General features: G+C 40.0%; 1 protein-coding gene and 1 long non-coding RNA gene across 7 annotated transcripts in view; one reads left to right on the forward strand and one right to left on the reverse strand.

Moving 5' to 3' along the window:
* Positions 1–18,347, reverse strand: part of LOC103886177 — a 24,250-nt gene extending 5,903 nt beyond the window's left edge. Inside the window, exons 1-2 of the long non-coding RNA XR_001904707.3 lie at positions 18,141–18,347; positions 17,174–17,294 (exon numbers count right to left, since the gene is read on the reverse strand). This is a non-coding gene — a long non-coding RNA (uncharacterized LOC103886177). The remainder of the gene's footprint in view (positions 1–17,173; positions 17,295–18,140) is intronic.
* Positions 18,348–18,528: 181 nt separating this feature from the next.
* HEATR5A (HEAT repeat containing 5A) overlaps positions 18,529–26,966 on the forward strand; it is a 125,458-nt gene continuing 117,020 nt past the window's right edge. For 3 of the 6 annotated variants that reach the window (XM_031668192.1, XM_031668197.1, XM_031668195.1), the window contains exon 1: positions 18,529–18,746. The gene's annotated coding sequence lies outside the window, so the exon portion shown is untranslated. Of the gene's footprint in view, positions 18,965–26,966 lie in introns of all 6 variants that reach the window. The other 3 variants (XM_031668198.1, XM_031668196.1, XM_031668193.1) reach the window with 2 other exon arrangements.

Consider the following 26,966-nt stretch of genomic DNA (forward strand, 5'->3'; position numbering starts at 1 on the left):
CTGGATCTTTTATTTTATTTTTCTGTGTGTGAGTTTATGATCTTTGTTTTCTGTATTTCTTATAAAATAAGCAAGAGATATTAACATCAATCATTATAAAGAGCAATCAGAAAAGCCATAAGGTGTAGACTGGGAGAGAAGATAGTCACAGCTCCTGTGAGATTTACACCATATTAAATAGACTTTGATGAGATTGTGTTTTAGTCTTGGACATATCCCAAACTGGATCTTTTAAATTAGAAGGAATTGGTTAGACTTTAATTAGATGAACTGAAAAAATGTTTAGGTTTGTGTGCATTTGAACCACAGTTTCTTTTAATTCAACTAGTTTGTGAGTTGTTCATCAAAATAACCACATTCTTGTATCTCTTGAGTTTTCATTTGGTTTTTAAAGGCTGAACCAAAAAGCTTCAGGGTTTTCACACAGCCTTTTGCCATTTCATAGCTCCATGTTTCCTTGGTGATTCTAGTGTTCATCGTCTGCCAGGTCCACTTGGAGCTGTTGCCACTCTGCATTCCTCTTCCATTGTTGGTAATATCCTTTTTTTTTTTCCTTCTTATTTCCGTAAAGAAAGTGACTTATTTTCTCAGGGTTCTGAGTTGGCAGAAGTTACTGCAAGTATTAAATCTCTGTTCAATAGTGAAAGAGAGAGACCTGATAATCTTTAACCAATGATTAAATTTTGTGTCCTCAATCACCTTGGTGTTAGATCACTTTTTTCCCTCTATAAATCTGGGCTGAATTTTTGTTTCAAGATGTTTTCAGAATATTGTTGAAAATGTTACTCAGTACCCTTGCTATCATCTCATAAATAATATTGAGTGCCCATATGCTTCAACAAGATTTTTTTTTTAAATCCCTTTCCCCCCAGTGGTGATATAAATTTGCTATTTGCTAGACTTTTCTGAAAATTTTATCGGCATGTTCTATTTTACTGAAGTCATATGACCAGAAAGTGTTCATCATTATATGGCCCACAGATTTGTGTTTATCCTAAAATACGTATAGGATTATCATGATACCATATTAATTCCCACATTTTCCCCTTATATTTTAATTTAGAAACAGGAAAGAGAAATTTTGCAAGCATTTCAATACTGAACCACTGCTACTCAGTTTGATAAATATTTGCAATTATTACCAGAATTTTTTTTTTTTTTTTTTTTTTTTGAGACAGAGTCTCGCTCTGTCGCCCGGGCTGGGGTGCAGTGGCCGGATCTCAGCTCACTGCAAGCTCCGCCTCCTGGGTTTATGCCATTCTCCTGCCTCAGCCTCCCGAGTAGCTGGGACTACAGGCGCCTGCCACCTCGCCTGGCTAGTTTTTTGTATTTTTTAGTAGAGACGGGGTTTCACCGTGTTAGCCAGGATGGTCTCGATCTCCTGACCTTGTGATCCGCCCATCTCGGCCTCCCAAAGTGCTGGGATTACAGGCTTGAGCCACCACGCCCGGCCAATTATTACCAGATTTAATGAGATACTTGCTACATTGTATGTGTAAAGCACTGGTAGGCGTTATAACCAAACAACAGATAAGTATATTGGGCAGGCATTAAGTATATTGCGCAGTGACCATCATTAAGAAGCTTACAACAGTGATTCATCCTGAATTACACAATAATCAATGGAAAAAAAATTTCAATTTGAATTTCACACTCAGAATTAAAAAGGCATAGTTTCTTCAACAAGAATTTATTTAGAGTCTACTTGTATACCAAGTACTGGAAAACAAGAGATACAAAGATAAAACATATTTCCCTCCTTTTGGGTAAGTATATTTCAGGAGACAAAGATTAAGGCAAGGTATATAGATTTGGGAGTTAGCTGCACATATGGTAGTTAAAGTCACCACAATTAACTATGGTGCTTCCTCAAAATACTAATAGAACTACTATATGATCCAGCAATTTCACTTCTGGGTATATAAGCAAAAGAACTGAAAGCAGGGTCTCAGATATTTGCATACCCATGTTCATTGCAGCACTATTCACAATAGCTAAGAGGTAGAAGCAACACAAGTGCCCATCAAAGGGTGAATGGATAAACAAAATGTGTTATATACATACAATGGAATATTATTCAGACTTGAAAAGGAAACCCTGTTGCATATTACAACATGGATGAGCCTAGAGGACATTATGCTAAGTGAAATAAGCCAGTCACAAAAGACAAACACTGTATAATTTTACTTATAGGAGATATCTAAAGTAGTCAAATTTATAGAAATAGAAAGTAGAATGATGGTTACCAGGGCTTGGAGGGAGGGGAAAATGGGTTGTTGTTGTTGTTGTTTAAGGGGTATAGAGTTTTCAGTTTTGCAAGATGAAAAGTTCTGGAGATCTGTTTCACAATGTCAATATACTTACCACTACTGAACTGTACACTTAAAAAAAAAAAAGCCACCAAACAGACAGAGTGTGTAGAAAACATAACAATTAAGAAACAATAAGAAACTAAATATTTAACGAAGAGGTAGATTAAGAGATAACATCAACCAGGTATGGTGGTTCATGCCTGTAATTCCAGCACTTTGGGAGGCTGAGGCAGGAAGATCACTTGAGGCCAGGAGTTTGAGACCAGCCTGGATAACATAGCAAGACCCTGTCTCTACAAAAAAAATTTAAACATAAAAACAAACAACAACAAAAAAGATAGTATTGAGAGGCTGAAAAGGGGTGGAAAAAGAGGTAGGAGAAAAAGTAAAAGAGAATGATGTAAAAACAAAACAAAACTAGAAGAGAATCCAGAGAAGGGAGAATTTCTATCCAAGTGGTTTGTGGTGAACAATGTCCAATCCTAGAACAATCCACTAGAGTAAGAAAGTACTATTTAAAAAAGAATAGGATTTACAATTAGGAAGTCACTATGAACATTATTCAGTGCAGGTCCCTTGGAATTATGTAAGCCAAATATCTTGAGAAATGAATGGGACTTTTATATAAAAATAGTAAAGTGTAGAAAATTCTTCCAGGAAGTTAGAGATGAAGGGAAGGAAATGGAAGACAGTAGTTTTGTAGGACAGCAGTATTAAGGGGATTTTTTTAAAGATGTAAAAAATGTTAGCATTTTTTAGAGCAAGAGGAAGTAGATAGTGAAATTGAAGAAAGAAGAGATGTAATAACTTATGGAGCAAAATCTCATATCAAAAGCAAAAATAGAGGGATGTTATTGGAAAACTGTGAGTATCCTCTCAGGTAGGAGGAAAGATGGCTGAGTTTAGGGTGACAGCTCTGATGGAGTTCAGACATTGTGCCATCTACTTTTTCTGTAAAACATAGGACTTGATTATCTTGGAGAGAGGATGATGGTATGAAGTAGTGGCTTGAGGACAGTAGTGAATATTTGACATAGCTACTATAGGAAATGGGTAATCAAACCAACTAGCTGTGGTTAAATCATAATTAATGCTATAAAGTAGAAAAAATGGTTATACAATTTTCTTGGTAGTCCAAGAGCAGATTGGAAAAAGCAGATGGTTGGGTTGATCCACATTCAGAGATTGGCAGAAGAGATGCAACGTATTAAGGTCATGGAGTGGAAGGCATTGTGAGTGCTAGTAAGAATATAGCTGAAACAACTGATTTCATAAATCCAAACTGGCAAGGAAGGATAAAAGTCAGACTAGATGAAGTGAATTCAAGAAGACTAGTGCTTTTAAGAAATTGGCCAGGCATGGTGGCTCATGCCTGTAATGTCAGCACTTTGGGAGGCCAAGAAGGGAGGGTCACTTGAACCCAGGAGTTCAAGACCAGCCTGGGCAACACAGGAAGACCCCATCTTTAAAAAAAATGAAAATAACTGGGTGCAGTGGCCTGTGTCTGTGGTCCCAGCTACTTGGGAAGCTGAGGCAGGAGGATCACTTGGGCTCAGGAGATCAAGGCTGCAGTGAACCATGATCACACCACTGCACTCTACACTCCAGCCTGGGCAAAAGAGCGAGACTCTTTCTCAAATAAATAAATTTAAGCTAATATGTTGTATGACTATGTCATTTGGATATTACAAATATAAATACTGGTTACCTTACAGTAAAGGTAACTTGGGATGATAAGACTCAGAACAGAGAGAAATACCCATAATTCTGTGCCCAAGTCTTTAATCACATGAGAGTGTGGTACGAAGATCAGCAAATGGTAGAGCTGAAGAATGTGGAGAAAGTGATGTTTCAAGAGGATGTGAATTTCAGTGGGGGAGTAGAGGAGAGTAAGGGCCTGAAAACCCTAGTGTAGAACCAGCGGAACATCAGATTATGATTTCGTTAACAATCAAAGGATTGTTAAGGAAAGGCTAGGAGTATAGGAAAGTTTATTAACAACAGAATGGTATTTTAGAAGATAACGTGGAATTACTAGGAGCAAGAACAAGCTGATTACAGGAAAAAGAAAAGAAAAAAGTGACCAGAGGGACTTATGAAGGAGACAGGGCATTGAGAAATGACCAAAATTTTCAGGGAGATGAGAAAGAAGGAATATGAATGGAATTATAATGCTAATTTTCAGCTGAATATTGTTTGTGAGAGACAAAGTAAAGAAATTGAGAGATAGAAGGGATGTTAATACAACCAAAACACTAATTACAGCTGAAATGTTGTTTAAGAAAGATACAGATTGTGACACAAATCTAATGAAACCACTAAATTTTGTCTTCATATTGTTTAGGGGAGATGAAGCAAAATTGAGATGATCTGGAAGCTATATGTAACATTAGTATAGCCTCTCCTTTAAAGTTTCTGATTTCAGGTTTAAACATTTTGTTGTGGGGAAAATATTTGGGCATCTTCTTCAACCCCAACGTTCTCTAGTTATTTATCTTTAGGAACTGGAAGTATGTTAAGTGCCGGATCTTGGATATTCATACATTTAGTTTTAGTTCATCCTATTGTCCCAGCTTGCTTATTTATGTATTAATATGTTTTTAATTTTTATTATTTTTTAGTCAGCTTGCTAGGGAATATTGACTTATTTTTAATATACACTTCCCATGCCATAAAATGCACCACTTTAAAGTGTGTAATTTAATGGCTTTTAGTATATAAACAAGATTGTACAATATTGTCTTACTGCACTATATTGCAAAAAGGTTGTACAAGGTTATGCATCACCACTAATTCCAGAACATTTTCATTATCTAAAAAGAAACCCTGTACCCATTAAAGTCACTCTCCATTTCCTCCCTACCTTCAGCCTCTGTCAACCATTAATTTACTTTTGGTCTCTATTGATTTGACTATCCTGGACATTTTATAAAAATGGAATCATATAATACTTGTCTTTCTGTGTCTGACTTCTTTCACCTAGCATAATATTTTCAAGGTTCATCTATGTTGTAGCATGTAGCAGAATGTTATTCCTTTTTGTAACTGAACAATATTCCATTGTATGGCTATACCACATTTTGTTTATTCATCAGTCAATATAGGCATACCTTGGAGATACTGTGGACTCAGTTCCAGATCATCAAAATAAAAGGAGTCACATAAATTTTTGGTTTCCTAGTGTATATAAAGGTTATGTTTACACTATACTGTAGTCTATTACGTGTGCAATAGATTATGTCTAAAAAACAATGTACATACCTAAATTTAAAAATATTGTTTAAAAATGCTAATGATCATCTGAGCCTTCAGCAAGTTGTAATTCTTTTGCTGGTGGAGTGTCTTGTTGCCTTGATGTTGGTGGCTGCTGACAGATCAAGGTAGTAGTTGCTGAAGGTTGGGGTGGCTGTGGCAATTTCTTAAAATAAGACAAAAATGGAGTATGCCATATCAATTGATTCTTCCTTTCATGAAAGATTTCTCTGCAACATGTGATGCTGTTTGATGGCATTTTACCCACAGGAGAACTTCTTTCAAAACTGGAATCAATGATCTCAAACCCTGCCACTGCTTTATCAATCAGTTTATGTAATATTCCAGATCCTTTGTTGTCATTTCAACAATGTTTTCAGCATCTTCACAGAGTAGATAACATCTCAGGAAACTACTTTCTTTGCTCATCCATAAGAAGCAACTCCTGGCCAGGCATGGTGGCTCACGCCTGTAATCCCAGTACTCTGGGAGGCCAAGGCAGGCAGATGATGAGGTCAGGAGTTTGAGACCAGCCTGGCCAACATGGTGAAACCCCGTTTCTACTAAAAATACAAAAATTAGCTGGGCATGGTGGCATGCACCTGTAGTCCCAGCTACTCTGGAGGCTGAGGCAGGAGAATCGCTTGAACCTGGGAGGTTGAGGTTGCAGTGAGCCAAGACTGTGCCATTGCACTCCAGCCTGGGCGATGGAGGGAGGCTCTGTTAACAAAAAAAAAAAAAAAAGAAGCAACTCCTTAATTTGTATTTGTTCAAGTTTATCATGAGATTGCAGCAACTCAGTTCCATCTTTAGGTTCCACCTCTAATTCTTGTTCTTTTGCTGTTTTCATCACATGTACAGTTACTTCCTCCACTGAAGTCTTGAGTCCCTCCACGTCATCCGTGAGAGCTGGAATCAATCTCTTCCAAACTTCTGTTAATATTGACATTTTAACCTCCTCCCATGAATCACAAATGTTCTTAACGGCATCTAGAATAGTGAATCCTTTCCAGAAGATTTTCAATTGACTTTGCCAAGATCCATCAGAGGAATTACTATCTATGACGGCTGTAGTCTTATAATATGTATTTCTTAAATAAGACAACTTGAAAATCAAAATGACTCCTTGATCCATGACCTGCAGAATGGATATTGTGTTGGCAGGTAGGAAAACATCCATCTCCTTGTACATCTCCATCAGAGCTGTTGGGTGATGAGATGCTTTGTCAATGAGCAGTAATACTTTGAAAGGAATCTTTCATTTTGAGCAGTAGATCTCAACCGTGGGCTTAAAATATTCAGTAAACCATGCTGTAAACAGACATGCTGTCTTGTAGGTTTTGTTTTGTTCCATTTATAAAGCACAGGAAGAGTAGATTGAGCATCATTCTTAAGTGCCCTAGAAGTTTTGGAATGGTCAATGAGCATTGGCTTTAACTTAAAGTCACTGGCCACATTAGCCATTAACAAGAGAGTCAGCCTGTCCTCTGAAGTTTTAAAGTGAGGCATTGAGTTCTCCTCTCTAGCTATGAATATCCTAGATGGCATCTTCTTCCACTAGAAGGCTGTTGTGTCCACGTTGAAAGTCTGTTGTTTCATACAGCCACCTTCATCAATAACCTTAGCTAGGTCTTCTGGAGAACTTGCTGCAGCTTCTACATCAGTGCTTGCTGCTTCACCTTTCTCTTTCATGTTATGGTGATGGTTTCTTTCCTTAAACTTCAAAAGCCAACCTCTGCCATCTTCCTGCTTTTCTTCTGCAGCTTCTTCTCTCTCTCAAACTTCATGGAATTGGAGAGAATTAGGGCCTTGTTTTGGATTAAGGGAATGTTGTGGCTGGTTTGCTCTTTTATCCAGACCACTAAAACTTTTTCCATATCAGCAATAACATTGTTTTGCTTTCTTTTTTCTTTCCTTTGAGACAGGGTCTCACTTTGTCACCCAGGCAGGAGTACAGTGGTGTGATCATAGCTCACTGTATCCTCGATTTCCCAGGCTGAAGTGGTGATGCTCCCACCTCAGCCTCCCAAATAGCTGGGACTGCAGGCATGCAACACCACACCTAATTTTTTTTTTTTTTTTGTAAAGACAGGATCTTGTCATATTACCCAGTCTGGTCTCAAACTCCTAGGCTCAAGCAATCTGCCTGCTACCGTATCCCAAAGTGTTAGGATTATAGGCATGAGTCACTGCACTCAGCCTCTGTTGCTTTTTTTTTCTGTTTTTTTAGACGGAGTCTCACTCTGTCGCCAGGCTGGAGTGCAGTGGCGCGATCTCGGCTCACTGCAATCTCTGCCTCCTGGGTTCAAGTGATTCTTCTGCCTCAGCCTCCTGGGTAGGTGGGACTACAGGCACGTGCTACCACACACAGCTAACTTTTGTATTTTTAGTAGAGACGGGGTTTCACCATGTTGGCCAGGATGGTCTCAATCTCTTGACCTTGGTATCCGCCCACCTTGGCCCCCCAAAGTGCTGGGATTTCTTATAGTTTGTGTATTCACTGGAATAGCACTTTTATTTTCCTTCAAGAACTTTCCCTTTACATTTCATAACTTGGCTGTTTAGCCTAGAAGGCCTGGCTTTCAGCGTGTCTTGGCTTTTGATATGTCTTCCTCACTAAACTTAATTTATTTCTAGTTTTCGGTTTAAAGTGAGAGATATGTGACTCATCCTTTCACTTGAACACTTACAGCCCATTGCAAGGTTATTAATTGGCCTAATTTCAATATTGTATGTCTCAGGGAACAGTGAAGCACAAGGAAAGGGAGAGAGATGTGGGAATGGTTGGTTGGCGGAGCAGTCAGAACACATACATTTATTGAGTTTGCCATCTTCTGTGGGCACAGTTTGTGATGCTCCAAAACAATTATGATACTAACATCAAAGATTAGTGATAACAGATCACCATAACTGATAATAATGGAAATGTTTGAAATATTGTAAGAATGACCAAAATGTGACACAGAGACACAAAGTGAGCATATGCTATTGGGAAAATGGTGCCATTAGACTTGCTTGTCACAGAGTTGCCACAACCTTCAATTTGTAAAAAAAAAAGGTGAAGCACAATAAGGTGAAGTGCAATAAAACGAGGTATGCCTGCAGACATTTGCATAGTTTCCACTTTTTGGAGTAATTTTGCTATGAACATTCAAGGTCAAGTTTTTGTGTGGATATATGTTTTTAATTCTCTTGAGTATATACCTAGAAGTAGAATTGGCAGGTCATATAGTAACTCTATGTTTAACTCTTTGGGAAACTGCGAAAATGTTTTCCAAAACAACTGTATCATTTTACACTTTTGCTAGTAGTATATGAGAGTTCCAGTTTCTCCACTTCCTCACCAACACCTATTTATTTTCCAGTTTTAAAAAATTATAGCCATCATAGTGGGTGTGAAGTGGTATCTCACAGTGGTTTTGCTATGCATTTGTTTCCTTAATGACTAACAAAGTTGAACATATTTTCATGTGCTTATTGGCCATTTGGCATATATTCTTTGGAGATATATTCATTCAAATCTTCTGCCCATTTTTAAATTGGGTTTATTGTTGATTATAAGAGTTCTTTGGTGACTCACACCTAGAGTCCCAACACTTTGGGTGGCCAAGGCAGAAGGATCACTTGAAGCCAGGAATTCGAGACCAGCCCAAGCAACATAGACCCCATCTCTACAAAAATAAAAAAAACTTAGCCAGATGTAGTGGCATGCACCTGTAGTCCTAGCTATTCAGAAGGCTCAGGTGGGAGAATCCTTTGAGCCCAGGAGTTTGAGGCTGTAGTGAGTTATGATTGTACCACTACACAACAGCCTGGGTGACAGAATGAGACCCTATCTCTTAAAAAATAAATACATAAATAGAGTCTTTTCAGGCTGGGTGTGGTGGCTCACGCCTGTAATCCCAGCACATTGGGAGGCCGAGGAGGATGGATCACTTGAGGTCAGGAGTTTTAGACCAGCCTGGCCAACATGGTGAAACCCTCTCTCTACTACAGCTGCAAAAATTAGGCCGGGCACGGTGGCTCACGCCTGTAATTCCAGCACTTTGGGAGGCCGAGGTGGGCACATCACAAGGTCAAGAGATCGAGATCATCCTGGCTAATACGGTGAAACCCCATCTCTACTAAAAATACAAAAAATTAGCCGGACATGGTGGTGGGCGCCTGTAGTCCCAGCTACTCAGGAGGCTGAGGCAGAGGAATGGCATGAACCCGGGAGGTAGAGCTGGCAGTGAGCCAAGATCGTGCCACTGCACTCTAACCTGGGCAACAGAGCGGGACTCCGTCTCAAAAACAAAACAAAAACAAAAACAAAAATTAGCCGGGTGTGGTGGCGGGCGCCTGAAATTCCAGCTACTTGGGAGGCTGAGGCAGAAGAATCGCTTGAACCCAAGAGGCAGAGGTTGTAATGGGCCAAGATCCTGCCACTGCACTCCAGCCTGGGCAACAGAGCAATACTCTGTCTCAAAAAAACAAAAAACAAAGAAAAAAAAAAGTTCTGCTCTATATTTTAGGTACTAGACTCATCTAATAAATGATTTGAAAATTATTCTGTTTTGTGAGTTATCTTTTAATTTTTTTGATAATGTCCTTTGAATTACAAAGGTTTTGAATTTTGATTAAGTCTGATTTATCAATTTTTTTCTTTAGTTGCTTGTTTTAGGTGTTATATCTAAGAACCCAGCAGCATGTTTAATAGGTCTCTTCTTGCTCTAAGACATGGACACTAAATTATGTGGATACCCTCCTAATAAATCTCTAATTCCAGCTCAAGGAAGCAAAGATAGGCAATTGGAGGCCCCTGGCCAGGTAGATGAGTAAATCCTGACTTATTTTATCCTTACCTCAGCATGGCGAGTGCCATCATTTGGCTTCTCCCTAAAGGAAATCTGCCAGCAATTTTAGTTGCCATTTTGTATACTTACTCAACAAGTTTACATTGAGCACTTACTCTGTATCAAGTACTTTTCCAAAGGAGGAAAAATTGCATCAGCAAATTACAAAGAGAAAATTTAAAAAAATGCTTTGCCCTTTTTCTTTTTATAAAAAAGGCAGTATAATAACTACAAATATTGAAAAGCTAAAAGAGCTCCTAATCTCATGATTCAAATGTAATTATTTCATTTTTATTTATTATAATTGTTGTTCATAACCATACACATTTTAATATAGTTCAGTTAGCATAAAGGAATTTAATATTTTGCTTTTTAAAAACTTAATATTTTATCATATATTTAAGAAAATGTCTTTCTTGACTTTGGCCTCAGACAATATAAGGGAAAGGAAGCAAACAACAGGAGAAAATGCGTAAGTCAATAAAATATTATTAAGATAAGCAAGTATGGTTTATAAGTGGATTTGTGCTCTGGTCTGTGAATGCTTATAGGCTGGCAAATTGAATTCAAGAGTATATAATTCTATTCCATATTATTAACATTTTTCTTTTTCTTCCTGATCTATGACTCTGGTTCCACTGATTACCTTAACCAAATTACATAGATAATTTAATTTCTAGCTATTGTTCATACTGGTCAGTTAAATGTTTGCATCTAGATAAGGTTTTCTCCTTTAAGTTTGTAGCTAAACAAGAAGTTTGATATATGAACTAATTTTTATTAGAATTTGCTTCGAGAATCATATGTCCCAAAGAAGATAATAATAGATCTACATACATAAACATAGTAACTGATGATAATTTCTATAGGTATTTTTATAATAGGTATATAGTTTTTCCTTATATATAAAATAATTCCACAACAATACTATTTATCAACTATGTTGAACCAGCTTGCTGGGTAAGTTCAATTTCTTGAATTAGACAAATAATCTTTTTTTTTTGAGACAGAGTCTTGCTCTGTCACCCAGGCTGGAGTGCAGTGGTGTGATCTCGGCTCACTGCAACCTCTGCCTCACAGGTTCAAGCAATTCTCCTGCCTCAGCCTCCCAAGTAGCCGGGACTATAGGTGTGTGCCACCACGCCTGGCTAACTTTTGTATTTTTAGTAGACACAGGGTTTCACCATGTTGGCCAGGCTGGTCTTGAACTCCTAAGTTTGTGATCCACCCACCTCGGCCTCCCAAAGTGCTGGTATTGCAGGCGTGAGCCACCATGCCCGGCTGACAAATAATCTTAAATTATGAATCTTATTACAAATTATTTGGGTCTTAATGTTGTCTTGTGTGATTACTATTCTAATATTTAACTTTGAAGTGGATGATCATCCATCATTAGTTTTCATATCAAATATATATACAACTGGTGAATAGGAGTTCTGTGGGGGGCCTTATATGCTACTCCTAAAGAATGAAGCACCCTGAATAAAAGCACTAACTTACTTTCTTCAGTTACCTGTCAGCATGTAAAACAGTTGACTTTCCTAAAGAGCTTGTGGCAGAAGTTGAGGGTTTGTATAATAGTTAATTAACATGGCCCTCCTCCTCAGTCCTAGCTCTGGCTTGACCTATCCCATTCTCCGAGTTTTGGCTCATTTTTAGAACTCAGCTGGAAGGTCATTAACTTTTGCTTCTTCACCTTGAGAGATTAACTTTGTGATTAATTTGGCTTATGATAGTGTTTCCTGTGGTTCTCATCAGGGACTTTCTGGCAGGGAAACATGGATGAGCAGACCAAGGACTTTCTTTTAATTCCTTTTAGCCCTACTTTTATTGATTCCCCACAAACATCTCCTTCCCACTTCTTAAAAGTCTGCTACGGATTCCATTATCCAGAACCTGCTGTCCCTGGCCACTGCAGGTGTGTTGCTGCCTAATCTTCCCCCTCTCCACTGGAACCTTCCTGTCCTGCTGCTCACTCTTTCAGGGTCACATCCCTCCTGCCTTTCAAGGTGAAAACTATATTAAAGCAATAGCCAGAGGAGATCTCCAGGGTCTTCTCTCCTACCCCAGTTTACAGCATATTAACACTGACTTCCTGAAGTCTCTTTCCCTTTTTTATGAAAACTAGAAGAATGATTTTCATAAAATCAGAGGATAAATAAACAGCAACAACAAAAAGATAAAATCAGAGGATAACCCCTAAGAGACCCCGTAATACAACATGTTCATTTTCCATAGGAGAAAAACACAGTCCAAAGAGGTTAAGTGGCTTTCTTATAAAATATTACAGCAAGTTTGGAACAAAACCATAAAGCTTATGCACACGTAAAGCACTGTATTTCTTCATCTGATCAGAGAATGAGGATTTGGGAGGGGCCTTAAGAGTCGTTGTTAGGTATGAACACAGTTGCAGTCATTTCTAGTGTCAAGGGTTATCAAATACATAGTTGCAGATCTACCTTTGTTCAGTATTCCTGCTTAGAAGCACCAGCCCTGAGTTTAACAGCTTCTTTCCAGGTTAAATGACCTGCTCTTACTTGCCATCATAGGTCACGATCTGCTACTCTGTTTTTAAGCACTTCTTGAACTAATATTTATAGTGGTAGTTTGCTACTGGGGGAAATCCTATCCATTGCCAAAAGTTCTCATTAGAAATTTAGTGCTAAAAGCTGTCACAGATTATAGCAAGCTCAGCAGTATATTGACAAATAATGCTTGCTAGACTACAAAGTGGAAAGCTGTATCACAAAGGGCCAGCAGATCTTTTGTTAGAGTAGGGTATCAGTGTCATCTCAGGCTTCAGATCACATTGAAATCAACAGAGTGGAAGCTGTGCCTACCCATGAATTTTGTGACATGAGCTTGCCACATGTGAAGCCTAGTGTCCTCAGTGGTTCCATCAACATTGAGTAACCTGGCATGACTGGAGTGATGACTAATAACAAACTTCCAAAGCTACATTTTCCAAAGTCTGATCCCAGGAACATTCATTCTAAAAGTTATTAATATGCATTCCTTTAAAAAATATATTATATTCCAAATAAGTTTGTGAAACATTGCATCAAATGCAGCCCACTAATATACATAATGACTCTCTAAGAAATGGCTGTAATATATTAATATGTAGTGCTTTTCAGACTTATTTAAGAATGCTTTTTTTTTTGAAACAGAGTATCGCTGTGTTGCCCAGGCTGGAGTGCAGTGGCATGATCTCTGCTCACTGCAAGCTCTGCCTCCTGGGTTCACACCATTCTCCTGCCTCAGCCTCCCGCCACCACGCCCAGCTCATTTTTTTTTGTATTTTTAGTATAGACGGGGTTTCTCCGTGTTAGACAGGATGATCTCGATTTCCTGACCTCGTGATCCGCCCACCTCAGCCTCCCAAAGTGCTGGGATTACAGGCATGAGCCACTGCGCCCGGCCAAGAATGCCTTTTTAAGGCATTCTCCTTAACTCCTATTAACCTCTTGAGGGGTACAATCAAGAGGAGGACGCTAGAGTTCCATGGGTACACTAGAATTCCATTGTTGGGTAATATTGTTCTACCATCATTGAATTTCACGATTTCAGAAATAGAAGTAATCTTAAAGGTAATCTGTCATTTTCAGTTTCCCAAACATATGCTAGTTGGAACCTAAAATCATTGAATTGGTTATATTTGAACAATAAATTATAGCAGGATATCACACAGCAAGTTAAATGGGTAACCACTGGCTTACTTCATTATTTTTACATATACCATTAAATACCAACTGTTATACTTCTAAAAATGTTTCATTTATTTGTGGGAAAATTGTTTTGTTATACAAAGCCTAGAAAATGCAGTATAATGCTTTATAGTGGTAAGTATAAAATAAGTAGGAAGTATATCAAATTCTCCATTCCTTCATCACATACCTGATGAGCACCTTCTGTATGTAATATATAACATGCTAGTTATATATTATATCTCAAATCCTGAGAACACCTCAAGGAAGGAGGTAGTATTCTCATTTTACAAGTGAGGAAATTGAGCTTCTGAGATATGAAGTGATTTTCCCTAGGTAATGCCTACTAAGTGGTGTAATTAGAATTTGAATGCAAGTCACCAATTCCAAAGCTATGTTCTTTCTGCTACCTATAATACAGCTTCTTCTTTATTGTGACTGAAAATTTCAATTTAAAATTAAAGTATAATCAAAGTATAATGGTAGCTGAACAGTGGGACACATTTCCATTTGGTTAAGATAATAACATTGGTGTTTGTTTAAGAGTGCTGTCAGTTGTTAGTGCCAGGTGGAAAAACTTGGATTCTACATCTCTATCTCTGACTCCTCTTCTCTAGCTCTGACCCCTCTTCTAAGCTATAGTCCCTCATTTCCCCTTGGATGCCTTATTGTCACCTCAAATGTGACATGTTTAAAATCAAACTAATCATTTTCCCCTCCAAATTCCACCTTCTAATTTCATTCTCTTAGTCACTTAGCTTAAAGTCTGGAGCCATCTTTGAATCTTTTGTGAAACTATTGGTTGGACTCAACGATACATAATATCCCTTCCAATTCTGAAATTCTAATGTTGTTATTCTTGTACCATGTACTTAGGCAAAATGAATTTCTTTCTCTGCTTTGAGCCTGCTAAAACTATCTTCCAGAGTTTTTTCAATATCTAATAACATATATTCTACTCATCCATCCTTATATATACTTCAAAGCCCATTTTAAATGTCATCTCTTTAAACCCTTCATGAGCCTCCCAACTGCACTTCACAGTAATTGCTCTCTCCTTCAGGATCCTATAATAGTTTTGTTCCTTTTTTAGGGTACTTTACAATACCCTGTATACATGACACAATATATATCTTGCATATTATTCTTTACATATACATATACACACTGTATATATACACATTATATATATACATGATATACACACACTATATATGATACATGTTTTAGTACTGTAAGTAATATATACAACAAATATATATGATATATAACATATAGTGTGTGTATATAGGGTTTTATAAAAATTAATATATAATGAATACATGAGATATGTAACTAATCTATATATTGTATGTATGTATAAGAATATGTAACTAATATATATGATTATATATAGTGTGCATCTCTCTGTCTAATCTATATAAAGTGAGGTAAGGGGGATGCTTGGCAAGGGATGTTTGGGTGTGAGCAGGGTGGGCAGGGTTTATGGGCTAGGCATGATCACAGGGTGTGGGAGTGATGGTAAGGAAAGAAAGATGAGAGAGGGGCTTGAGATGGCTAATTTGGGGCTTTCAGAACCTTAGTGGGGTAAGGGCAGTATCCTCCAAAGGAATAGATGGCAGCTATGGATGATTGCTCACACATAGCAGGGTTGTTCAAATAAGTAAATATCTCAAGGATAATGGGAGCCAGGCTTCTCTCTGTAGGAGAAAGTAGTTATAAATGTAGAAGGGCAGAAACTAGAATGAACTGTATGATGCTGGATTGGAGGTTTTACTGTGAACACATGATTTTTCAATATATATTGTTAAAGAAATATAGCTGTAAACATGTGTGTAAGGATACAAATAAAGATGTGCTCTGTGTGTGTATGAATGTATAAATATTCCCTAACTGCATCCACTGAGACAGTCTGGTCTATGGACACTCAATAGCAGTGAGCATACCTAGTGCTAAATACCATTCGCCACTATAAGGAATCAGGACTCCTGAATAAATAATTACATCCAAGGCTGGAGCAGGATGAGTCTGAAACATCTAATTGCCCTAGTGACTAGGGGAGTGCCGAAAGAATGATGGGGATGTGTCAAAAGGGCACAGAATGGTAGCCTGTTAATTTTGAATCTGGATTGTGTGTATATGGTATTTAAAGCTCTTTTAATTATTCTGCATTTTAAAAATATTTTACAACAAAATGTTTATAGAATCTAAGGCCGGGGCCGGGCGCAGTAGTTCATGCCTGTAATCTCAGCATTTTGGGTGGCTGAGGTGGGCAGATCATGAGATCAGGAGTTTGAGACCAGCCTGACGAACATGGTGAAACCCCATCTCTACTAAAAATACAAAAATTAGCCAGGCATGGTGGCACACACCTGTTATCCCAGCTACTCAGGAGCTGAGGCCAAGAGAATTGCTTGAACCCGGGAGGCGGAGGTTGCAGTGAGCTGAGATCACGCCATTGCACTCCAGCCTGGGTGAGAGAGCAAGACTCCGTCTCAAAAAAAAAAAAAAATTTAAGTCCAGGTACAGTGGGTCACACCTGCAATCCCAGCACTTTGCGAGGCCACGGTGGGTGGATCACTTGGGCCCAGGAGTTCAAGACCAGCCTGGGCAAAATGGTGAAACTCTCTCTCTACAAAAACAAACAAAATTAGCCAGGAACAGTGGCACGTCCATTGTCCCTGCTACTTGAGTGGCTGAGGTGGGAGAATCACCTGGGAGCCTAGGAGGTTGAGCCTGCAGTGAGCCATGATCAGACTACTACACTCCAGCCTGGGTGACAGAGTGAGACCTTGTCTTCTTGTCTCAAAATAAATAAATAAATAAATAAATAAATAAATAATCACATAAACACACACACACAACACAGAAGCTAGAATGAATGTGAGACCTTGTCTTCTTGTCTTAAAAAAAAAAATTGAACACACACACACACATCACAGAAGCTAGAATGAATGGGGCCCCTACCCACCAAACTTGGGATAATTGAGCATCAAAATAAATAATGATAGAGACAGAATATTGGCTGGGTGTGGTGGTGTGCATGCCTGTAGTCCTAGCTACTTACTTGGGAGGCTGAGGCAGAAGGATCACATGAGCCCAGAAGTTCAAGACTGTAGTGTACACCATTATTGCATTATCGACCTATGAATAGCCACTGCACTCCAGCCTGGGCAACAAAGGAGGCCCTGTCTCAAGAAAAAAAAAAGAGAGAAAAGAGAGAAAGAAACAGATTATAAGTCATTTAACAAAATAGAAACCTCTGGATCCATACTAATTAATATAAATACATTAATTGAAGGTAAGAAACAAGATATTTACAAATATCTTGAAAGAGTTTCAGAGTCTCCCTCACAAAATACTTATTAATTTACAAAGGGGGGAAAAAAAGTAACCACACTGGAGAAGCCTAACAGACATCACCTTATTAAAGTAAACATCTGTAATGAGAGAAGTTAAATCGTGCCACCTGATAGGGTGCCATGAGAAGAAAGCAGCAAGACTTCTGAAGTCCTGTCATACCTAGCTGAATGTAATCACGAGTAAGTATCAGACAGACCCAAAGTGAAGGCCATTCTACAAAAATAACTGGCCGGGAATCCAAAAGTGTCAAGAATATGAAAGGCAAAACAAGACTGAGAGTTCCAGTTTGAAGAGTAGGAGATACATAAGTAAATACTATGCTTGATTCCGAACGGAATCTTTTACCATAAACAACATTATTGGGACAAAATTGGTAAAACGCTGAGTTACGTAAATGTTTTGATTTTGATGGTTACATTGTGATTATGTAGAAGGTGCTTAGGGACAATGTGGTATGGTGTCAGCAATTTAATCTCAATTCAAGGAAAAAAAAGTTCTTTGTACTATACTTGCAACCTTTTTGTAAGCTGGAGATTGATTCAAAATGAAACTTGAAAAATGACATTTAAAACTCTGGGTGTAGTGGGAAAACGCACATGACTCGAGGTAAGAGGTTGTTAGTCTCAGTTCTGCCACTGACTTAGTATGTGACCTTGAGCAAGTCACTTTACCTCAGTCCTCAGAGTCAAGGCTCTCTAGGATCTCTTCCACGCCTAACATCTACACCCACGGCACTGGCCCCGCCTGAATTTCTCCAGGCCCTTTGGATGTCACAGAGCTGCACCCGAAGACTCTGGCTTGCTATAAAAACAGACAAAAATAGTTGTGGCCGGATCTCCGGACTGAAAAACCGCTGTCCTAATCCTAACTTGGGCCGCAGTCTCCATCGCTCTTTCGACGGTGAAGCAGTCACGCCTGCCAGAGTGGGCGCTCGATGGCTCGGCGGCCAGCTGGTGGGGCCTTGGACCAGCGGCGCGGCGCAGGGCGCGCTCCCAATCGCTAGCTCCCGCCGTACTCGCGGCTGCGAACTTTCCGGCCACGCCCCGCGCGCGCCCCGCCCACTTCACTGCCTCGCTGTCGCCGCCGCCGGCAATTCCAGATTCTGCTAGAGTTAGCAGAGCAGGCGGTAGCGTTGCGGGACCGGGACGGGCGCTGAGCTGAGGAGGACCCCCCAAAGGCAGGCAGTCGGGGATCCGGAGAGCGTTGACACCTCCGGGCGCGAGGGAGCTGTCTGGGCTGCCTGTTGGCTGGGAGGGAGGACGGACCGGGGCCGCAATGTGAGTTGAGCTCTCGGGGATCCCGAGGGTGGTCGCGGCAGCGATGTGATCGCGAAAGAAGCCGGTGGGAGAACCGGTCGAGGGTCCAGGTGTCTTGACCCTAAGGGCCGGAGTCCGCCAAGGAGGGGCTGACTGGGGCACGGGGTCGGCTGAGGAACAGCGCCGTCCGTCCTTCCTCCTGGGCTACGGGAAAGTCTGGCTTCACCTGTGCACAACAGGTAGGCATGGACTCTGCCCGCCAGCGGGAGACGGGGTCGCCGGGCGTGTGGGGAAGGTCAGGAGGTCGGAGCCCGCCCCGCCAGCTCGCCGCTCCCGGGACCCCGCCCTGCGGTGTCCGCTGCGCCAGTGGTCAGCCTGGAGCTGGAGCCCCGGCTCGGCCTTCAGGCGAGCTTCCTTAGAAGCCCGTTCGTTTTCTGCAGGAACCTTCAAGGAGAGTTCCCAGAAGGGAGCAGTGGAGAGTGTGGATATTTGCCTTCTGTTTCAGTTCTCTTCAGGAAAGAAAGCTTTTCCTGGGGTAGCATTTGCTTAGTGTGAGGAAACATTTTCTTTCACCCTACTCTCGGCCAACGCGGCGTTATTTCAAGTGATTATAAAGTCTTTAGAAACTTTATAAAGCGTTTTATAGTGCCTGTTTATCACAGTAATGGATACCTCTGGCAAGTTGGGATAATTTTCTTGACTGTCAACTCAGATAATAGTAAAAGGTCATAGTTACCCATTGTTTTTGTGTGCATTCATTATTGAACAAATATGCAGCACTTTTTTGGGGGCTAGGCGCCCTTAAGGAATTTACAGCCTGAAAGACGTTAAAAGTTTAAGGAAGAATAAAAGGGGCCAACAAGTACAGTTAAGAACTTCCAGAGAAAATACTCTCAGTGAAATTAGTTAAGCTCTAGGGAAAGCAGAAGTGTGGTTAGAATTGAGCATTAGTTGGATGGGGAGAGGAGAATTTTGTTTCATTTTCCAAACATTTTAGAAAGTATGTCTTTGAGAAAGTGATCTTAGATAAAGTATCAAAGCCGAGATTTGTGTTACATTTTAATACCATTGGCTTTTTTTTTTTTTTAACTGGTAAGCAGGCAGGATTTATGATTTAAGAATAGTGACAGTTGGAGAATACCGTAGTATGGATTTGTTGTGCCTTGGAATGCAGTTGTTTTACCTAGATAACTAGAAAATAGGAGAATAAGACTCCTCACCTGAAAGTCAGGAGACCTGAATTCTAGCTTAAGTTCCCTCCACTATTTAAGGATGTTAGATTAGGTCACTTTTTTATTATTATTCATTATTGTATCTGACTTTAGTCACAGAAAATACATGACTCCAAAGTACCTTTTTAATTCTTAAATTATTAATTAAAATTAACTACATTAAACTAATGAATATATTATCTACAGAAAAAAATTACTTTTTTACTTGTCTTTAACCAATGCACTTACCTTTCTTCCTGCTTTATTTCAAAAAGGTTGAGGCAGTTTATAATAATCTTTCTTAACTATGAATAACAAAAGGGTTAAATTCTGGATTTTTTAAATTCTAAAATAATTTTATTCTGAATTAAGCAGTTTAATGACATCTGCATTTTTTTAAAAAGCTCCATTGAGTCTTGTGTGGTTCATTAATTATCCCATAGTATAATTGAAGAGTTTGAACAATCCTTTAATGAGACCACAGTCCTCATATAAATAACACTTCTGCTTTTTCAGGAGACATTGAGAAACTATTATTAAATCTCATTTGAGAAATCAATTAACTGGGGCCAAAAAAATTAGTAAAGACTTGCCTGTGTTACTTAATTAGATCCCTTGTCTAGTTCTAGTGTTAAATTTTTGAATTAAAATAGTGCTCAGCAATCTACAGCCTGTGGTTCAAATCTACTGTGCTGGCAGTTTTATAAAAGTTTTATTGAACACAACAGTGCTCCTTGGTTATGGCTGTTCATGTGTTGTTTTTGAGTAGTTGTGATAGAGACCGTATGGCTCCCAAAGCCTAAAGTATTGTCTGGTCCTTTACAGGAAAAAATTAGTGGACCCCTGAACTAGAACTCTTAAGTGCTTAATCACTAAATCTTTTGTAAGAAGAAATAGATTAAATTCAGTTTTAATTGTTTTGTTCGTTTGTTTTTATTGAGACAGGGTCTGGCTCCCTAGCCCAGGCTGGAGTGCAGTAGCAAGATCTCAGCTCACTTGCAAGCTCTGCCTCTTGGGTGCAAGTGATTCTCCTGCCTTAGCCTCTGGAGTAGCTGGGGTTACAGTCATGTGCCACCACGCCCGGCTAATTTTTGTATTTTTAGAAGAGACGAGGTTTCACCATGTTGGCCAGGCTGGTCTCGAACTCCTGACCTCGGGTGATCCGCCCGCCTTGGCCTCCCAAAGTGCTGGGATTACAATCGTGAGCCACTGCGCCCAGCCTCACTTTTACTTACTGATCTTCGTTTTTCATTATAATGTCAGGTAATTAATTGTAAGATTCGTAATGCTTCTGGATCTGCAGTGTGTAATGATAGAGGAGGGGCATGGTTTTTCTGCTACATTTACCTAGTATAAAGTTTTATAATTTAAGCAACTGTAGACTTTTTTAAAAAATTTTTTTAATTTTTTAAATTTTTTTTTTTTTTTTAGACGGAGTCTCACTGCGTCCCCAGGAGTGCCGTGGCGCCATCTCGGCCCACTGCAACCTCCGCCTCCGGGGTTCAAGCGATTCTCCTGCCTCAGCCTCCCAAGTAGCTGGGATTACAGGCACGTGCCATCAAGCCCAGCTAATTTTTTTTTTGAGACGGATTCTCACTCTGTCGCCCAGGCTGGAGTGCAGTGGCACGAACTCGGCTCACTACAACCTCCGCCTCCAGGGTTCACGCCATTCTCTTGCCTCAGCCTCCCGAGTAGCTGGGACTACAGGCACCCGCCACCACAACCGGCTAATTATTATTATTATTTTTTCAGTAGAGATGGGGTTTCACCGTGTTAGCGTGGATGGCCTCCGTCTTCTGACCTCGTGATTCGCTCACCTCAGCCTCCCAAAGTGCTGAGATTACAGGCGTGAGCCACCGCGCCCGGCCAGCTCTAGCCTTTTGTAAGCCTAGGGAAGAGGAAGAGTTTTTATATATTTCTCTAGCAACTTTGTTATTTTAAGTTTTAATTTAGATCTAGTATGGGAAATGTTTTTCGTTTAGTGAACTTCTCTCTTTTTACTGTGTCATTCATAGGGTTTATCATAAGCAGCAGTAAGGTACCTTTACTCAAAACAGTTTTTTTTTGTTTGATTGATTGATTTTGAGACAGAGTCGCTGGAGTGGACTCAAGAGATCCTTCTACCTCAGCCTCTTGAGTAGCTGGGACAACAGGCACATGCCACCATACCCAGCTAATATTTTGTATTTTTTTGTAGAGATGCGGTTTTGCTATGTTGCCCAGGCTGGTCTCGAACTCCTGGGCTCAAGGAATCCCCTCATCTCGGCCTCCCAAAGTGCTGGAATTACAGGTGTGAGCCACCACATCTCGCCTCAAAAGAGTTTTTTAAACAGGAATCTAGTGATTAAAATCTAGTGATTCCTAGTTGGTCATAAAGTCAGACAGAATATTATAGGAAGTGTAACTGAACAAGAAATCAAACATATTTACAGTGAGAACCAAATGGAAAGTTAGAACTCTTTAAGCAGATACCTAACAGATTGAAACAGGAGTATATATCCTGAATCATGCTTGGCCTTTTTTTTTTTTTGAATAGTAACAACACAAAAGATTTATTTCTAGAAAAGAAGCATAATAGCGATATTAAAGCACTATATTATTTGCCTAAGAGATTAGAGCTGGTTATGTGACAAAAATGAAGGAAAACTTGGAGAAGGTGATAATTTTAAATATTTAAAGCTGTACATATACTTTTGCTAATCTTAAAACCATCGACCAGGTGTGGTGGCTCATGCCTGTAATCCTGGCACTTTGGGAGGCCAAGGGGGGCATATCACTTGAGGTCAGGGGTTTGAGATCAGCCTGGCCAACAGGGTGAAACCCCGTCTCTACAAGGCCGGGCGCGGTGGCTCAAGCCTGTAATCCCAGCACTTTGGGAGGCCGAGACGGGCGGATCACGAGGTCAGGAGATCGAGACCATCCTGGCTAACACAGTGAAACCCCGTCTCTACTAAAAATACAAAAAAAATTAGCCGGGCGTAGTGGCGGCGCCTGTAGTCCCAGCTACTCGGAAGGCTGAGGCAGGAGAATGGCGTAAACCCGGGAGGCGGAGCTTGCAGTGAGCCGAGATCGCGCCACTGCACTCCAGCCTGGGCGACAGAGCGAGACTCCGCCTCAAAAAAAAATAAAAAAAATAAAAAAAAAAATAAAAATACAAAAAAATTAGCCAGGTGTGGTGGTGGATGCGTGTAATCCCAGCTACTCGGGAGGCTGAGGCAGATAATTGCTTAAACTCGAAAGGTGGAGGTTGCAGTGAGCCAAGATCGCACCACTGCACTCCAGCCTGGGCGACAGAACGAGACTCCATCTCAAAAAACAAAAGCAAAAATTAGCCAGGCATGGTGGTGCACACCTGGAGTCCCAGCTATTCAGGAGGCTGAGGTGGGAGAATCACATGAACCCATGAGGTGGAGGTTGCAGTGAGCTGAGATCCTGCCACTGCACTCCAGCCTGGGTAACAGAGTGAGATCCTGTCTCAGAAAAAAGAAAAGGAAAAAAAAACAAAAAACACACCATAGTATGGTGCTAATTTTACTAAATTGTTGTTTTATGTATGTATTTTTTCAGTAGCTTAGTTGTCCTTTATTGCCCAAGTAATGCTTCTCAGTGGGCAAATATACAATAGCATTTATATACTTTTCTGTTGCATTTGGAGGTTTCTACGTGTTGAATATATACATATTTGTGTGTCTGTACACAAAATAATACCTTACTCAAAACAAGTAATAATACCTTTTTTATGTAAATGAAATTACCAGAAAACTGAAGTTACCCATTGAATCACCAAAACTCTTAAAAAACTATTTTGGGAGGAAATCAGAAAAAAGCAAAGCAGATATACACGTACAAAATCCCTTAGTCCTAATTCTAGAGTCTAAAAGGCTCTGAAAAGTTTTTTTCTTAACTCATTTGGTAGCAAAACGTGGCCTGAACTGATGCAAAGGTATTTGCAGTCATTATCCCATCTTATGTGAATATGGATCTGCATATCTTTTGCTGCAGAAATATCAGTTAGTTTGATTTATGGAGTGCTGCCCCAGACAGTTGTGGGGATTTGATGTAATAGATGGTTATGTTTACTGTATTCCGTGAGTAGGACATGAAAGTGGCAGTCAGAAGGCAGAATAATATGGAGTTATTCCAGGGAGCTGTAGTTGCAAAGAAGCTAGCTGGATGTCTGGCAGGGAGTGAGAAGCAGTGCCTGCCAAGGAAAGCCCTCAGGTAAGGCTCCAAGAGGTTAAAAATTTGGCTAAATTTTAGGTTAGGTAGCTAAATTTTATGAGGTATGTTGTGAATTAAAAGTAGGAACCAGCTGGGTATGGTGGCTCACGCCTGTAATCCCAGCACTTTGGGAGGCCAAGGCGAGCAGATCACGAGGTCGGGAATTCGAGACCAGCCTGACCAACATGGTGAAACCCTGTCTACTAAAAATACAAAAATTAGCTGGGCATGGTGGCGCGCACCTTAATCCCAGCTACTCAGGAGGCTGAGGCAGGCGAATCAGTCACTTGAACCCGGGAGGCAGAGGTTGCAGTGAGCTGAGATGGTGCCACTGCACTCTAGCCTGGGTGGCAGAGTGAGACTCCGTCACAAACAAACAGACAAACAAATGTAGGAACCATGAAGAAGAACCAGGATGTTAGACCATAGTGTGGATTAAGAGTGAATCTGTGAATTCTAACTGGGATGTAAGAGCCATGAACAATTAGAGGAGAGGGAAAAGGAAGATTCTAAAGCGGGTAGAGTCTAATGGCTAAACTTGGAAGTCCTAGGTAGCAGATTGCACAAGCAGCAGATTCAAGGATTGACTCATTTTGAAAATGGAGCAAGAATTTCTGGCCTCTCCTGTAAACTCTGATGTGCTGGAGGAATAATGGCATCTTGTACACTTTGCTCCTGTATTAAGTAGCCCTATATTGCTCTGCTTTTAAAAATATCTATATTCAATATTATTTGTCTGTTCCATCACTGTTAGCTTCCTACTCTCGGTGGGTTTGCTCTTTTACTTTTAATGTGCTTCTCTATCTAGAATCCAGACAACTGGATTATTAGTCATTTCTAGACTAAGAATGAATAGGCTTTGATGGATTTATGTCAGTAAAATCCATGAGTTCTGAAACAATTGCTCTATGGACTTCGTTTTTTTACTTCCTGTTACTGGAATCTCAGGTACCAAGTAGTGTGATTAATAGCTAGTGACTTCAGGAGAGTGTGGTGGGAAATACAAGAAAAGTAAAACTTCTTAAACTTAAAATCTGCCTGTGGCATTCCTAAAGGTCCAGAATGAAATCCCTTTTCCATGGAGAGATGGGAGAATTGGTGTGTGGAATGAAGCATAATAAAAATAGTCAAGAATAGCCAAAGACTAAACTAATAATTTTAGTAATTATTGATTTGCCATCTAGATGGAAAGGGCTCTCTGAAAGCTGATGTCTCTGGAAGACATAACACTAACAAAAAGCCTCAAAGTACTGGAGACATAAAAGTGAAGTGGTGAGAAAGAACAACAAAGTTAGAAGGATTGGCTGCTTCACCAGCTATGGCAATAACTATATTAGCAATAGCAGTGATATCTTAAGTTTCAGTATTATGAGGATTAAATGAGATAGTGAATTAAAAGGTTTTAGTGCATAGATCCTCAAAAAATAATCATTTTTCTGTCACTGACATATTAGAGTTGGTTCCTACTGCTCAGTCTTATCTAACCCTCCCACCCCCCAGAACACTTCCTTTTATGCTTCAGGGGTGTTCTCTTTCATAAGCTGGAAGGAGAATTGCTACAAACAGTAGTCCAGTTGGGTCTCCCACTGGCAATCTCGCCATCATGGAATCCAGCTTCTGCCATTTTTCTCATTCCTCACAATAACATGCAGTATTTTGCGGGGGGGGGGGAAGACGGCAGAATAAATTCAGTCCCCAACCTGTAACCCTTTTTAACCCCAACTTCTTATAAATTTCTTGTCCTGGTGTTAAATTCTTTGTCTTGGTAACTCCTGTTTCTCTTCTATTCCACCCTGACTTCTCTATCCTAATAGGATGTGCTCCCCATCAGTTCTTAGAGCAGTGCGTATTTGCTGTTCGTATTGCCTTATATTACGTAGTGGTGAGCAGCAACATTCTTCCCGTTCCTACCAAGTTTGCAGAAAATATTCTTGGCATCTTAGTACACTGAATGTGTTTTTATTATATATGAAAATTCGAAGTATTAGTGCTGTGCCTGGGGTGTGTCATAAGTTAGGTTTTTGTGGTATAAGTTAGAAAACATGGATTCATTTGACTGTGGGAATTCATATTCAGAATTCCGTAAATCAAATTTTAAAATATATAGTACAACAAGTCATTTTAGTTTGTAAAGGATGTATATGTGAAAGTTACTTAACAATATAGAATAACACAATTTTTTTTTTTTTTGAGATGGAGTTTGGCTCTTGTTGCCCAGGCTGGAGTGCAGTGGCACCATCTGGGCTCACCACAACTTTCACCTCCCAAGTTCAAGCTGTTATCCTGCCTCAAGCCTCCCGAGTAGCTGGGATTACAGGCACCTGCCACCACGCCCGGCTAATTTTATATTTTTAGTAGAGACAGGGTTTCTCCATGGAACTCCTGACCTCAGGTGATCCGCTCGCTTCGGCCTCCCAAAGTGCTGGGATTATAGGCGTGAGCTACTGCACCTGGCCACAGAATGACACAGATTTTTATGCAAATTGATAAATCTTAAGTATACAAAGTTGAAACTTTGTATATTTGTCTTCTCTCTCTTTTTTTTTTTTTTTTTTTTGAGATGGAGTCTCGCTCTGTCACCAGGCTCCCGAGTAGCTGGGACTATGGGCATGCACCACTACACCCAGCTAATTTTTATATTTTTAGTAGAGACGGGATTTCACCATGTTGGCCAGGATGGTCTCAATCTCTTGACTTCATGATCCACCCACCTGGACCTCCCAAAGTGCTGGGATTACAGGCATGAGCCACCGCACCTGGCCATCGTCGTCTTTCTTTATTTACATCTTTATGAGAAGATTCTGTTTAT

Source organism: Papio anubis, chromosome 7 (assembly GCF_008728515.1).
Source record: "Papio anubis isolate 15944 chromosome 7, Panubis1.0, whole genome shotgun sequence".
Lineage (NCBI taxonomy): Eukaryota > Metazoa > Chordata > Mammalia > Primates > Cercopithecidae > Papio > Papio anubis.